General features: G+C 34.8%; 2 long non-coding RNA genes across 2 annotated transcripts; one reads left to right on the top strand and one right to left on the bottom strand.

Annotated features, from left to right (window-relative positions):
* Window positions 1-4606: 4606 nt before the first annotated feature.
* On the top strand, window positions 4607-6009 carry LOC141390679 (uncharacterized). The gene is made up of 2 exons (XR_012409444.1): window positions 4607-4960; window positions 5017-6009. It is a non-coding gene; the product is annotated as an uncharacterized lncRNA (long non-coding RNA).
* LOC141390678 (uncharacterized) lies at window positions 5901-7086 on the bottom strand. The gene is made up of 2 exons (XR_012409443.1): window positions 6605-7086; window positions 5901-6532 (listed from the first exon to the last, which is right to left on the bottom strand). It is a non-coding gene; the product is annotated as an uncharacterized lncRNA (long non-coding RNA).
* Between the last annotated feature and the right edge of the window lie 7975 nt (window positions 7087-15061).

Here is a 15061-nt window from a genome sequence, read left to right as displayed (position 1 = left end):
CTTAATCCCATTGTTGTTTTAATATTTTAAATCAACTAGTTTATTAGTGGGAAAGATTTGGCATTGTTTGCCAAGGGGTAAGGCAGAGAATAAGCCGGACTATTTTGAAAAACAAAATTGCAAAAGCTATCCCAATAAAAAACTAAAAAAAAGTTTTAAGTGAACCACCCTCTATTATAGCATTAGGTTTAAAACTCATATTATTAATGTATGTATTTCTATTTACTCACTTTGAGAAAAATTTATTATGGAATCATTAGAGTCCTTGTAGTCAATGTACATATTAAAACACTGTTTTTATACCCTCCACCATAGTATGGAGGGTATATTAAGTTTGTTTTTCCGTTTGTAACGCATTGAAATACTCATTTGCGACCCTATAAAGTATATATATTCCTGATCAGGGTAAAATTCTGAGTCGATATGAGCACGTCCGTCCGTCCGTCTGTGGTAATCACTCTAGCATCCACAAAAATGGAGATAGGACGCTGAAATTTTGGGAAAATGCGTCTTTTGTTTGCAGGCAGGTCAAGTTCGATGAAGGGCTATATCGGTCCACGTATTGGTATAGCCCCCATATAACGGTGCCCCCCGATTTACCGTATTTTGACGTTTTTAGCTACATTTTCACACCGATTTAGCTATAATTTGACATTTAGGGTTCTTAAGAGTCAATAAACTTATATAACAAAACTTGTGGATATAGGTCCACGTTTTGGTATAGCCCCCATATAACGGTACCCCCGATTTACGGTATTTTGACGGTTTTAGCTACATTTTCAGACCGATTTAGCTATAATGTAACATTTAGAGTTTTTAAGTGTCATCAAACTTATATAACAAAACTTGTGGACACAGGTCCACGTTTTGGTATAGCCTCCATGTAACGGTACCCCCGATTTACGGCATTTTGAAGTTTTTATCTACATTTTCAGACCGATTTAGCTATAAATTGACATTTAGGCTCTTAAATGTCAATAAACTTATATAACTAGTGGACAAAGGTCCATGTTTTGGAATAGCCCCCATATAACGTTACCGCCCGATTTCAGGTATTTTGACGTTTTAAGTCACATTTCTAGACCGAATTGGCTATAATTTGATATTTAGGGTTCTTAGTGACCAAAAAACTTATATTCGAAAAAATTTTGAACATAGGTCCATTCCATTAGTGGTTACCACACCTCTCCACCAAAAATTGTCAAGAAAGCTCCCATATAACGGTACCTCCCGATTTTCATTAATTTGATGATTTTAGCTACAATATTAAACCGAACTAGCAGTAATTTGACATTTGAAGTTCTCAGTGGTCACAACACCTCTCCATCAAAAATTGTCAACATAGGTTAATGTTCGGATATAGCTCCCATATGACGGTACCTCCTAATTTTCAGTAATTTGGCAATTTAAGCTAAAATTTGTAACAGAACTAACTGTAATTTGACATTTGAAGGTTGTAGTGGTCACCACACATAGGCATCAACAATTTTCAACATAGCCCCATTACAACGATACTTCCCGATTTTCGGTACTTTGAGGATTTTACTTAAAATGTTTAACCGAACGTAGGTCCATGTTTTGGTATAGCCCCAAAACAAACCTCCCGATTTTCCGTACCTTAGCTTTATTTTTTGGACGAACTTTCTGTAATTTGAAATTTAAAAGCCAACAAAAATTCTGCAACAAAATTTGTTCATTTAAGTTCATATTTTCGTATAGCCCACATACCTCCGAACTAGCTGTTATAGACATTTGAAGTTCCCACGTTATGTACCGATTTTCGGTATTTTGAGTATTCTAGCTACAATTTTTAACCGAATTAGGAGTTAAATGACATTAAAGGCTCCCATCAAAAACTGTCAACATAGGTCCACGTCTTATTATAACCCCTATATAACGGTACCTCCCAATTTCTAGCCCACCAAAAATTGTCAACACACATAGTTAGATATAGGCACCATAAAAAAGGGCCTCCCGAATGAAGCATTTTATGTATATTATCTGACATTTTAACGTACCCAATGATATTGTTACGAATGTAACTGATAGGTTTAGGTTAATTTAGTTTAATTTCCGTTAATTTAAACATTTGAATTGTAACGTAAAGTTTTTATTACGCAGTTACTTTATTTAAGCAACAACAACTACCATGTAGAACTCTCTTCATTATTCTAGATGTTACTTTACCTTTTATTAATGTGCTTTTATTTGTCTTGCCATAATCATGTAATTATCGTTTAGTCTCTACTCCTTGTATTTCGTGTATTTGTTTGTTGTTGTAATTACGTCATTACTGTGCTGGTCTACTTGTATGTATGTGAGTATGGTTGTTCGCTTAGTGCGAATGTGCGTCTGTGTGTTCACTGCACAGATTCGAGATGTTGCCAGATTACTGTATAATTCTAGACAAAGGAGACTGTGGGATATAAATACAGGGGAACTGGCAATGACGGTTGAGTTGTGTTTTAAGCGTTGAACTGAACAGATCGGTTAAAGAATAGTTGCGTGCTAACTAGAGACTTGCTATGTGCTTAGCTGTAACAGTCGGTTCTGAATAAGTGTAATAAAGTAAATAAAGCATTGTAGAAACGTAATCTAAAACGAACCCTGTTTTATTTGGTACAAATCGTATCGGGGAATAAAACAACGTCTACACGGACATTAGTTAAATCTAATTCCGTAACAATATGAAGGAGTCTTTATGGGAAATAGTTTTTTTCCGATGAATAAATTTGTTCTTCAAAAAAATATATCCCTAATATACATCGAACATAAAAATAAATATATAAAATGTCATATGGAATTTGACACTAACATTACAGCCCAGTTCAGTCAGCTGGGTATTGCTGCTACCTTTTCTTGTTCTACCATGGGTGACATGTTTAAATTAATTAAAATACAATCGCATAAAACATAAAATCCGTTTGTTATAGGTAACAAAACAAAATGGTTGGAATATGAGAATAATGCCTCAAAAACTCAAACTTTGGAGGGCTTCTTCGTAGTGGTAATTCCTGCTGGTATGCTTAGTTTACATTTGGCTTCGTTTCGTGATTTCGAGCGGAATCAAGCAAAATTTATCATGATTTCGCATACAAAAATGAAATCATCTCATTTCGTGATTTCAGCGAAATCAACATCGAAATCACAGTACACATGATATACAACCCAGTTTTTGCCTAAAAAAGTACCAAAAGTTGCAACACTTTCCACGTATCACAATAAACAAGGTAGATGGTCAATTGCTGCAACAACAAAAATTAGTCTCAAAATTTGTAAACAATGCGAAAAAATATTAAATTACTTTGTTACAATGCTATTTTTCATTGTGTTTCCGTACTTTTTTAATGGTAATGTTAGAAAAAGAGCAAATTGTCAAAAATTGCTTCCCCATACAAACTTCCTAAAAAATACGGGAACGGAAAAATGACGGAAATTGTAAAAACTCCAGCATAAATGTCAAAATCAACGTATCAGCTATCATATTAGATGCCAATGAACATGGTTTCTGCTAGTTTCTACTAGGCCAAAATTGTATGGCAGAAAACAGAAGAGGGTGTTATTCGGCGCTATTTTTGTTTAAAGAGAAGTGTAAGTCTTGCTAGATTTCGGAGTACGGGAACGCATTTTAGCACTAAACGGGAAAACTACTGCAATTACTAATATTGTGCAGGTTCTGAGCACAACTTTTATCTATCAAAATTTATTATAACGAGGTCTCAACGATAAAATCATTTTTTAATTTTTTCATTTGTTAGTACTATACACAATTAATACGATATACATATAGATAATTTTACGTTAATTTTCCAAATGAAGATGTAAAGGTCTATATTGTGGTATATTTTTCATGATTAATTCAATTTACAGCAACTTGTTTTGAAAATTAATGTTCGATCAGCTGCGCATATGCATCCACCTTGATCATTGTGATATGTTTGAAATCAACAAAAAATAAGTGTAAACACCGGGGTGTATTTCAGGATTTCGTGAAATCCAGTGGATTTTGAAGCGCAAGTGTAAACTTGGCATAAAATACGTTTACGTTTCACTGTGGAAAAAAGTACCGATTTAGCGCGTCAAAAATAAAAATCGATGTTATATTGTATGTTTGTCCATAATTTGAATAAGAACAGTTCTAGATTGACAAGTGTACTTCATTTATTATTACATTTAGTAAATTTACATTTTTATCCATATAACGGTACTTGCCGATTTTCGGTGTTTTAAAGATTTCTACCACATTATACCACCGAAATGGCTTAGATTTGGTATCTAGTGTCCGTTGGGGTTGTACATACATTCCTATAAGAATTTTCGGTACAGGTCCACGTTTTTATATAGCCCACATAGAACGGTTCCGTTGATATCGGTTATTTTGAAGGTTATAGCCACGATATCCAACCGAATTAGTTGAAACTTGGCATTTAGTCTACGTTGGGAGTATAAAATATTACGACGGAGAATTGTCTGCACAAGTTCCCGTTTTGATATGGCTCCCATAGAAAGGTACCGCCCGAATTTTGCTAATTTTAGATAGAAAATAATAATAAAAACAATTATAAAATATTTTGTTGCAGCTCATGATACAATGATACAAGGTAACCTCACGCTCACAGCTCACAGAGTTGTATTCGCTTTGCCGTCCCTTCATTGACAAATTGATTTTGACAAACTTTGTGTGTATGTATATGTTAAAACACACATATGTCATGTTTATTTACATTTAAAAAGCAATTTGATTTCAAATTTTTAAATTTAAAAATTTCAGACAAATTGAAGTCGATTATTCCTGTTCATCCGTCCGGCTGGAGGATAACTAACGAATGGATCAGCCGATGTGGTACATATTTTGGTCCCGTAATACTATGTCCAAACTTTGATCAATTACAATGATGATCCGTAACGGTCCACGTCTTCCAAACAAGTCAAACATTTTTCGCTAATATAGTGCGCACGAGTGAGTAATCGTTTTGGTCCATAATTTGCACATAGTAATATTTCTTCCTGACATAGATCAAGTTCGAATATGGACTATATTGTCGCATACAACATTTTTGGCACAAGTGCAGTTTGGACACTTTGAATTGTCATGGAATTTTTTGCAGCATGCAGTATTTTTTCGTAAGCAAGTACATACTTCTGGAGATAATGGCCCAAAAAATCCCTGCTTGCACTAACCAAAATGACTGATGAGCACGAATGCGAATTGGGTATTCCCTCGGGACGAAATTTGCTCGCCGAAAAATTTCTTCCAAACGAACAAGAATTAAAATAATTTTTTTATATCGAACAAAAATATTCGAGGACCGATTTGAAATTGTTCCCAAAGGTCCTGTTTACCGCGATATGAGTTTCTTGGTCAATCCAATGCTTGGTCTAAAAGCTTTAAAAAATCCTACTACTGGTCACAATAATACTATTTCTCTCAAACATGGACAAGTCCTTGCCTCCTGAAATACTGACCCAAAAGCTCTAAAAATCCTACGGTGACCAACTTAAATGGCTGTTTGGCACAATAACGATCGAGAAAAATGACTCCCAAAATTACACCGTGTTACTAGATGGTCTATAGCGTTTCGAAAATTTAATAGCATGCAGTCATTGTAATCATGAATACATGATATATTTATTTGCTGGGGAAAACACTTTTTGAGATATGGACCCCCATATGACAAAATATTGAGAGTCACTCCTTCATATACTTATATCTTGCACTATGTTTTTTGGTAGCGTGTATTACTATGCCATAAATATGTATATGTTGTATAGAATTTGTCCACGGCGGAAGAACTTCTTGCGTGAGCCACGGAGCCATCTTGGGTTGAGAAAGATTTTATCATTCTTCAAGGTAGAAACAGATTTTCAACTATCCCAATAAAAAAACGCATAAAAATATACCATTTTACAAATTTTAAAATAAATTTTTATTAATATCATGTTGGAGATAAGCTGAATGGTCAAGATGTTCTAAAAATCAAAATAAAAAAATATCAAATCAAATAAAAACATTGTTTTCTTCTATCGTTTTTTATTCAGTGCAGTTTACGGAAACAGATATTTCACTATGGGATTTTGCTGTATTTGGGTGTTACCAAAATGACGAAATGACCAATATGACTACCAGGCGCCAATTCAATAAGTTTACCATTCAACGTTCATGGTTTCAATGGCGGGGATGTTACGGACAGGTAAATCTTTATCCTTGTAGTATAGATGAGGGGTCAACAAGGAGCAATGCACGATGGTTTTAAAATGAGCAAGCCATTTTTTGGGTGTGAGGAACACAACAGCTTGCTTGGTTGAAACTATAGATTGGACTGGGACGACAATAGCAGCAATAGCAAAGACCAAAGACTTGCGGAATTGGTTTGCAGTGACGTTACGGAGTCAGAGGCGGAAAATCATAGTGAGGACGAACAACTAACGACCACCGCACATGCTAACGTAAGCACCGTAACCATACCGGTGAGTACTACCACCGCGGGCCTGGGAAATACGACCAACCATGATTCAACAGAGGTTTGATGACCTGTAACAAGCAACAAACATTCAATATACATTCATATCTACAAACACATTCATCTTCGCTGCAACTACTTACGGGTTTGTTCTCTGACGCTTCTTACGGCACATCAATTGGTGGATTTCGTTGATGACGTTGGTTCAAGGGATCACTGCTGGCCAGCAAATGCAGTTTTCTTTATTTGTTAATATTTTGACATATATACATGGAGACCATTGGTCTAACATTGGCAAAATTCTGCATTTCCCAATTTACGTATTTCCCAATTTACTTCCGAGAAACAGAAAAGCGAATTTTCCCAGTATCTCATATATTTAAATTGGCCGCGATGTCTGTTTATTTCGTGCAAACACTGCTTACCATTTTCTTTTAGCAATTATTCGCAAAATTACAAAAATTTAGTCTGCTCCAATAAAATTATACACAAATATGCATGAAAACGTAAACAAACAGTATGTTGTTATTGTTGTAATTGACATACAATAACAAAAACAACTTTCATATTGTTTCGAATGCATGGTTGTATTTGGCAGCTCAAGGACGGTTTTTTCAAATGAGATTACCTTGTATCATTGTATCATGGTTGCAGCTAAAACTTTACAAATTTGGTAAGAACTATATGTACTAAAAATAAAACAAAAAATCTACGCGCCATCCTCCCTACTAAATAGCTTCAACAAAGTACACAGTTTGAAAGAAAAGCGGATGTCACGTGATTTACATATGTGTAAAATGCGAGTTGCAATAACTAACATATTATTTAATATTTGTTACTAACATATTATATAAAATATTTGTTGTTACCTGTCTTCACGAAATGTTAAATACAATAAAGCTTTAAAATTACTTTGCAGGAAGACTGCATATGACGATCGCAAATTTACTACTAAAATATATTATAAAAACCAGTCCATAAATTGTGAACAAAAAATTAACCGTTATTCCGCTTTGGCTGATGTAAAACAAATTATCTTAACTGTCGTTAGATTCTGTGGACACCTTAGATCAATACTGCACCAATAATTTTTAAATCGGCGTATGTGATTTTTTCAGTTTTGGCGCGCTATATCGTTGTTTTTTCCACTGTTCGTTTGGCCCAAAAAAACATTAATGTGACACCAACACATGCCTTATTACTTTATACAAATATATTTTGCATATACATATGTATATAACACAATTATGGGGTCAATTTATATAGTCTTCCATAATAAAACAAAAAACCATTAAACATTTTACATTTGCTCATAATTCATAAAAACACATGTATGGTACATTACAGATATGTATATTATTTTCATTGTTCCAAGTTGTTGTTGTTTGCACTCACGAATGTAATCAAAACAAAACTAAACAGCGAGCTCGGCCAACGTGGGTTACGTTTCGTTTTGTATTGTTCATATGGAAAATACGAAACGATTGGAAATGTTATTTAAAGTATTTTTCCGTACGCTGGTTCCAACAATACGAACTACTTCTTCGACTTTTTCTGTGGTACCACAAAGTAACAGGCAAAATTCTCGTTGATCGTCCACATTACCTTGCTATGAATAGATTTTCTGTTATTGGTGCCACCAATAAGAATGATTTTGCACGAGGGGACTTTTGAAAATTTCGAAAATAAACATCCTTATGACGTCAATTAGAAATCTCATACTGGTGTTATGATAAATATGTACATTCCATATTGATAAAATCATATTAAAATTTGTAATTTGGCTACAAATACTTTTAAATGTGTAAGAAAAATAGCTTGGAAAAATCCTTAGTGATGTGTATTTTTTGTTGGTACAGGTAATATTAATGTGGATTGTATAGCAAATATTAAATTTTTCTGAATAATCTTTTCCTCGGGGGAGCCTGTAACCCCTAGAGGACGCGTCCCCAGGTGGCGGATAGGGGAATGCTTCCCAGATATGGGTGGTAAGGGGGAAATCAAATACCTCTCGCGGACCAACAGGTTGCGGTGTCTGTTTCCACAGTGGGCGGCTGCAAACAGCGTCTGTACTCTAAGAAGAGCGGCTGAAACGAAGACGGTAAACTTTAAACCCATCAGAAGATAAGGGGAAATCACTGATGTATTTATCCCTTGAAAACCATATAACAATGAATGCAGAACAAAACACACGGCCCTCAATCTCCGGTAACTCGAGGGTGCTAAGAATCCCCGGAGGTAAAACCAAAAAGACACTTAATATTGGTACATGGAATATCCGAAGTTTATATGAAGCAGGTAAACTAAACAATACAATAGCTGAAATGGACAGACTCAATGTGGACATACTAGGAGTGTGTGAAACTTGGTGGCCAAACTCTGGAGATTTTATATCTCAAAATGCCAAAATATACTTTTCAGGTAACTCGGATAGAAATCATCGGAATGGAGTTGGCATTATAGTGAAAGAACATATAGCCAAAAGTGTCATCGGATTCATTCCAAAATCTGACAGAACTATGATAATAAAAATATCAGCAAATCCAGTCAACGTTAATATAATTCAAGTCTATGCACCTACAGCAGACAAAAGTAATGACGAGATTGAAACCTTCTACACTGAAGTCGAAGAACTAATTAAAATAACAAAACCGCATGAAATAACCATAATCCAAGGCGATTTCAATGCAAAGGTAGGAAGCGATATAGTTGCAGGAGTAAAAGGAAGATATGGTCTAGGAGACAGAAATGAAAGAGGTGACAGACTCATCGAATTTTGTCAGGAATTTAAAATGAAAATTACCAATACCCTGTTCACCCTACCGCCAAGAAGGTTATATACTTGGAAATCCCCCCAAGATAGAGTCGGCAATGTAATAAGAAATCAAATAGATTTCATACTTATAAACAGGCGACATTGCTCATCTGTAAGAAAGGTCACAACATACCCTAGCGCAGATGTACCATCTGATCACAATCTTCTGATGGCAAAAATCCACATAAAACTAGCACGTCAATCAAAGAAAACACGAAATCGAAAAATTGACATCGGAAAACTCGGAAATCCTACCATAAGGTCTGGCGTTTCTTCTCAAGTCAACACAGAGTTAATCAATATCAACAGGAATGACGTGGAAAATATATGGAACAGTGTGAAGACCACAATCAATTCAATTGCACGTAACACGCTTGGAAACTACACAAAATCAAAAAGTAAAAGCTGGATGACTGAAGAGATACTTCAACTGATGGATGAGCGTAGAAAATACAAAAATAGTAACTACGAGATGTATTGGGAAATCAACAGGGAAATTCAAAGGGAAGTGCGTATAGCCAAAAACAACCATCTTAACAGTCAATGCCAAGAAATTGAACGACTGATGACACTGCACGACGACTTTCAGTTACACAAGAAAATGAAAGAAGCAGCCGGCATATACAGAAATAATAATTCATCAGTCCTTTACAATAACAATAATGAACCCGTTTTTGAAACCGCTGAGAAGAAAAACATCTGGAAAGAATATATTCAAAACTTATTCAATGATCCTACTAGATCTGATTATGACTACAGGATATCACAGCAAATGACAGGCGAGGCAATAACAAACAACGAAGTTGAAGATGCAATAAAATCCCTCCGAGAACAAAAAGCCACGGGTCCTGATGAAATACCTGCCGAGATACTAAAAATGATAAATGATAACAATATTGATCTGTTAACGAAACTATTTAACTATATTTATGACACCGGAAAATACCCAGAGGATTGGCTGAAGTCCACATTTATAACCATTCCAAAGAAATCTCACCCCAAAAGATGCAACGACTACCGACTTATTAGCTTGATGAGTCACGCCTTAAAAATTTTTCTGAAAATTATACATAGACGGATATACGAAAAATGCGAACAAGAAATGGGCGAAACACAATTTGGTTTTAAAGAAGCAAAAGGAACCAGAGAAGCACTATTCTGCGTACAAGTGTTGGTCCAAAAATGTAGAAGTGTCCATAAAGACGTTTTTATGTGCTTCATCGACTACGAGAAGGCATTTGACACCGTACAACATGACAAGCTCATTGATATTTTGGCGTCAATTGGAATAGGGGGAAAAGAAATTAGATGCATTAAAAGTCTGTATTGGCACCAAACCGCACATGTTAATATCAACGGAGAAGTGACGGAAGAAATATCTATATCCAAAGGAGTAAGACAGGGTTGTACTCTGTCCCCACTACTGTTTAATATATACTCGGAAAAAATATTCAAAGAAGCAATAAATAACACTAAAGAAGGAATCCTCATAAATAATGCTTATATAAACAATATCAGATACGCTGACGATACTACACTAATTGCAGACAGCCTATCAGGTTTACAAAATCTTGTCACCAGACTAACTGCGTGTAGTGAAAGATATGGATTAAAATTAAACATCAAGAAAACTAAATATATGATAATAAGCAGAAAAAACAATTACGAAAACATGAATATAATAATTCACAACACTCCACTCGAGAGAGTGTCGAGCTTCAAATATCTCAGGTTCTCAATAAATGATCAGTGGGATAACTCCAAAGAAATTAAATGCCGGATAGAAATGGCAAGAGACGCCTTTCACAAATATAGAAAAGTTTTGACAAGTCATGATATTAACATCACAACAAAGACAAGGTTCATAAAAGCCTACATATGGCCAGTACTGTTATACGCAACGGAAGTATGGACTATAAAAGCAGTAGACGTCAAGCGATTAGAAGCATTCGAAATGTGGATATATCGGAGAATTCTTAAAATCCCATGGATAGCTCACGTGCCAAATGACGAGGTCCTACGCAGATTAAACAGAACAAGAGAACTCTTCAATCATATAAAAAGGAGAAAAATTGCATATCTTGGGCATATAATGCGAAACTCAAAATACCACATTCTACAATCAATTCTACAAGCCAGTATAGAAGGAAAGCGTAGCAGAGGAAGACAAGAGGTGTCCTGGCTCCAAAATATTCAACAATGGACAGAATTCCGAAATGCAGAAAATTTAATAAGTGTCGCAAGAAATAGAGAATTATTTTCTTATTTTGTCAATGATATATAAAATATTATACATGAAATGTAATATGGTCGCTAACATTCGAATATCGAATATGCAATAAAGAAGAAGAAGAATAATCTTTTTCCAAAAAATGCTAATGACACCAAAATAGAAAAATTATTCTTTACTCATTCATATAAATGATTTTATAATTCACGATTTGTCACCCTTTTTGGATATCATAAATGTCTAAGTGCCTAACATAGTAAACAACATTATATTTTCTAGTAATTTTCTCAATATTTATAAACGATTAAAATGTAATTAATTTATACAATATTGAATTTTATTTATTATACTGGCCTTCTTTGCCAAAAAAGCATATAACAATTCATATTTCCTCATAAATAAAAAAACACATGTGTGGTACATTAGCGGTACTTTATTTTTTTAGTGAACCGACCAGTGGTACACTACGATATTTTAGTGTACCGACTGCGGTACGCTACGATTTTTTAGTGTACCGACTGCGGTTCACTACGATTTTCGTTGTGCTCCGGTACGGTACGCTAAAATATTTTTTAGTGGTTGTGTTCCGGTACGGTACACCTTAATATTTTTTAGTGACCTGGAGCGGTACGTTATATTAGTGTACTGTTTCTTTTCGAACACTGGTGAAAAGTACTTGCAAGCACCCAGCAAGTTCTCAGTAACCTCTCTCCGCCAATTTTACTCTCTCGAAGCAAAAAATTTGCAGATTGTTATCGAACAGCAATTTGCAAAAACTTGCAAGAAGTCAGCTGATTTGATAAACAAGAAGAAGTTGGCTGAAAAGATTAAATTTAACAATTGAAGGTGTCTACCATTTTTTTATTTTCCATTAAAAATTCTTCTTTGATCCATAAAATCTTGTACATACTTAACAGCTTTATTATTTGATTTTGTGTCAACAGATGTGAAAATAATCTTCTTACTTTGCAAGTTTGTTATCGAACAGCATTTTGTAAAAGTTTGTGCAAATATGCACAAACTTTTGGGTTATCGTACAGACCTAATGCTACCTTTTTATTGTACATGGTACAAATATACAGGTAGCCGCATCGGTAATTGTTGGTAACATAAGATGTCAAAATTTGACATCAATACAATGCAATTGACACATTATGTTACCATCAGCTGGCTTGATAATGCTACCTGTATTATTGTACCATGTTATTGTATCATGGTTTTGCCGATACCAACAGTGATGTCAACTTTTATTTGAACTTTTTATTCATAATTTTGCGTCTTAATTTGACCGATTCAGTCGCAAATCAGCAATCGTTGATGCTAGACTTACCTAACGCTGGTCGTTTATTTTCTTGTTGTTTACAACAAAAACTATAACGTGTAACGGTTTTTTTTTCTGTGCAGCAAGGCATAGTGAAATATAAACAAATTAAATACATTAAAGTGTGTTCAATATGAATAGAGACGGTGATCCACCTCCTGCTCCGCCACCTTTTACGAGACCACCTCCTGTGCCGGATGATCCTCCATGGCCGGGAACATTGCCGTTGTCGAAAAGACGCGGCAACAGTCTTGCAAACCAAAACAAAACGCTAAAAGCCAACGATGGCGTAGCAATTCCTAATGAAAACAATACTAGCCAAAACACTGCAAACAACTCTGTTGATGAGAATTTAAATTACAATGCAACAAGCAACCATAATCTTCTTTATACGGAGAGTCACCCAGGCCCATTCTATGTCCTAGTGAAATCGGAAAATCCAGTCAGTACCAGAAGGAAAAATAGTGAATTACATTTATACGTCCTTCTACAATCCATCAATGTTGCCAACAATTATGTATGCAAAAATGTCGGATACAATACATTCCGTATGACATTCAATAATTATATGTCAGCCAATGAATTTTCACAAAATCCAAAACTTGCTGAAATTGGTTTAACAGCTGAAATTCTTGACAGATATGTCCAAAAATTTTACATTGTTAAAAATGTGCCCATTTCAATCTTGGGAAAAACAATCAGAGAATCAATCCAAAATAATAATGATATGGAGGTTATGTCTGTTTATAGATTTACTCGTAAAAATGAAGAAAATAAGATTGTCCCAACGGAAACTATTAAAATTGGAGTAATCTTTGATGGTGTACCAAAATCAATCTATATGTGTGGTACGAGGATCACACCCGATTTATATATTCCGCCGGTCCGACAATGTCTGAACTGTGGGCGTTTGGGGCACATTGCAAACCGCTGCCGGTCAGCGAAAAGGTGCCTTAAATGTGGAGTAGAAATGAAATGTCTAACTGATTGTAAACAACCAAAATGTAATGAATGCTTAGCCACTACTCTATGCAATCCTAACTGCAGGGGAACAAAATGTATCCTATGTAACCAAGCATCTCATATCTCTACGGAACAAAGAAGGTGTCCAAAATGGGCACAAGAAAGAAATATTAAAAGTGTTATGACCTTATCCAATCTTACAAAAAAGGAAGTAATGCAAACTTACCCGTCAACCAATAATTATTATCATCTTCTATCTGATGAAGCTTATGATAATACTTTTCCAAACTTAGGCAAATCCAAGCAGCCAAAAACCTCCATCAATGAAGAAATAAATAGGAGACTTACCAAAACACAATACAGTATAGTCGCACAACCAAAACCATTCAAGTCTAACCTTCCGACAGCAACACCGGTAAATCTAACACCATCACAACCCATTTACAACCATCCCTCATTCTTCAAAGTGACAGAAATAGAAAAAGCAATGTCAAGCTTTACTAATCAAATGTCGAAACTATTGACATCTTTAAATAGCACAGAAGGTCTTAACCTATTAAAGGAATTTAAAAACACCATCTCTGGTGAACCAAAAAGCGATTTAAGTGAGAATTCACAACAGGCGGAAAATACGGGAACGCAACCGGAAAACATAGAAAACACCTAAATTTTAAAAAACTAAAACAATCATGAACTTACTACAACTAAATATTCAAAGTTTAAATAAAAACAAAAATGAATTAGAATTCAATTTAAAAATTAAAAAAATTGATATTTGCATCTTAAGCGAAATCTTTAACATTGATGAAAGTAAAAATAAAACTTCGATTCAAGATTACACCATTGTATCAAAAAAAAGAAGTGGCAACTATGGTGGAGTGGCTATAGTATTTCAAAATCACATCAAATTCAAAAAACTCAATTACAATACTTCACTAGACATACTAATCTGTCAAACAATAAATTTGGAAAAAAATATAACATTAGTGTCAGTGTACTTCCCTCATACTCTTAAATGTAGTGATATTAAAATGGAATTAGAAAAGCTGGTATCCTTTCTTGAAAACAAACCCAACGTGCTCATTTGTGGAGATTTTAATGCGAGACACACAGCATACGGAGACAAATTTGACTCCCAACGTGGTATTACAGTAAAATCAGTCTTTGATTCATCACCATTCCGGATACTTAATGATGGCAATACTACATTTAAGAAACGTCTCACAGACACCTCCGGTTCAGTCCTAGATCTGTCTTTCACTAACTCTCTT

This window comes from Musca autumnalis, unplaced genomic scaffold (assembly GCF_047663935.1).
Source record: "Musca autumnalis isolate F117 unplaced genomic scaffold, ASM4766393v1 scaffold_1, whole genome shotgun sequence".
In the NCBI taxonomy this organism is placed as follows: domain Eukaryota; kingdom Metazoa; phylum Arthropoda; class Insecta; order Diptera; family Muscidae; genus Musca; species Musca autumnalis.
This window is presented reverse-complemented; position numbering and strand designations above follow the sequence as displayed.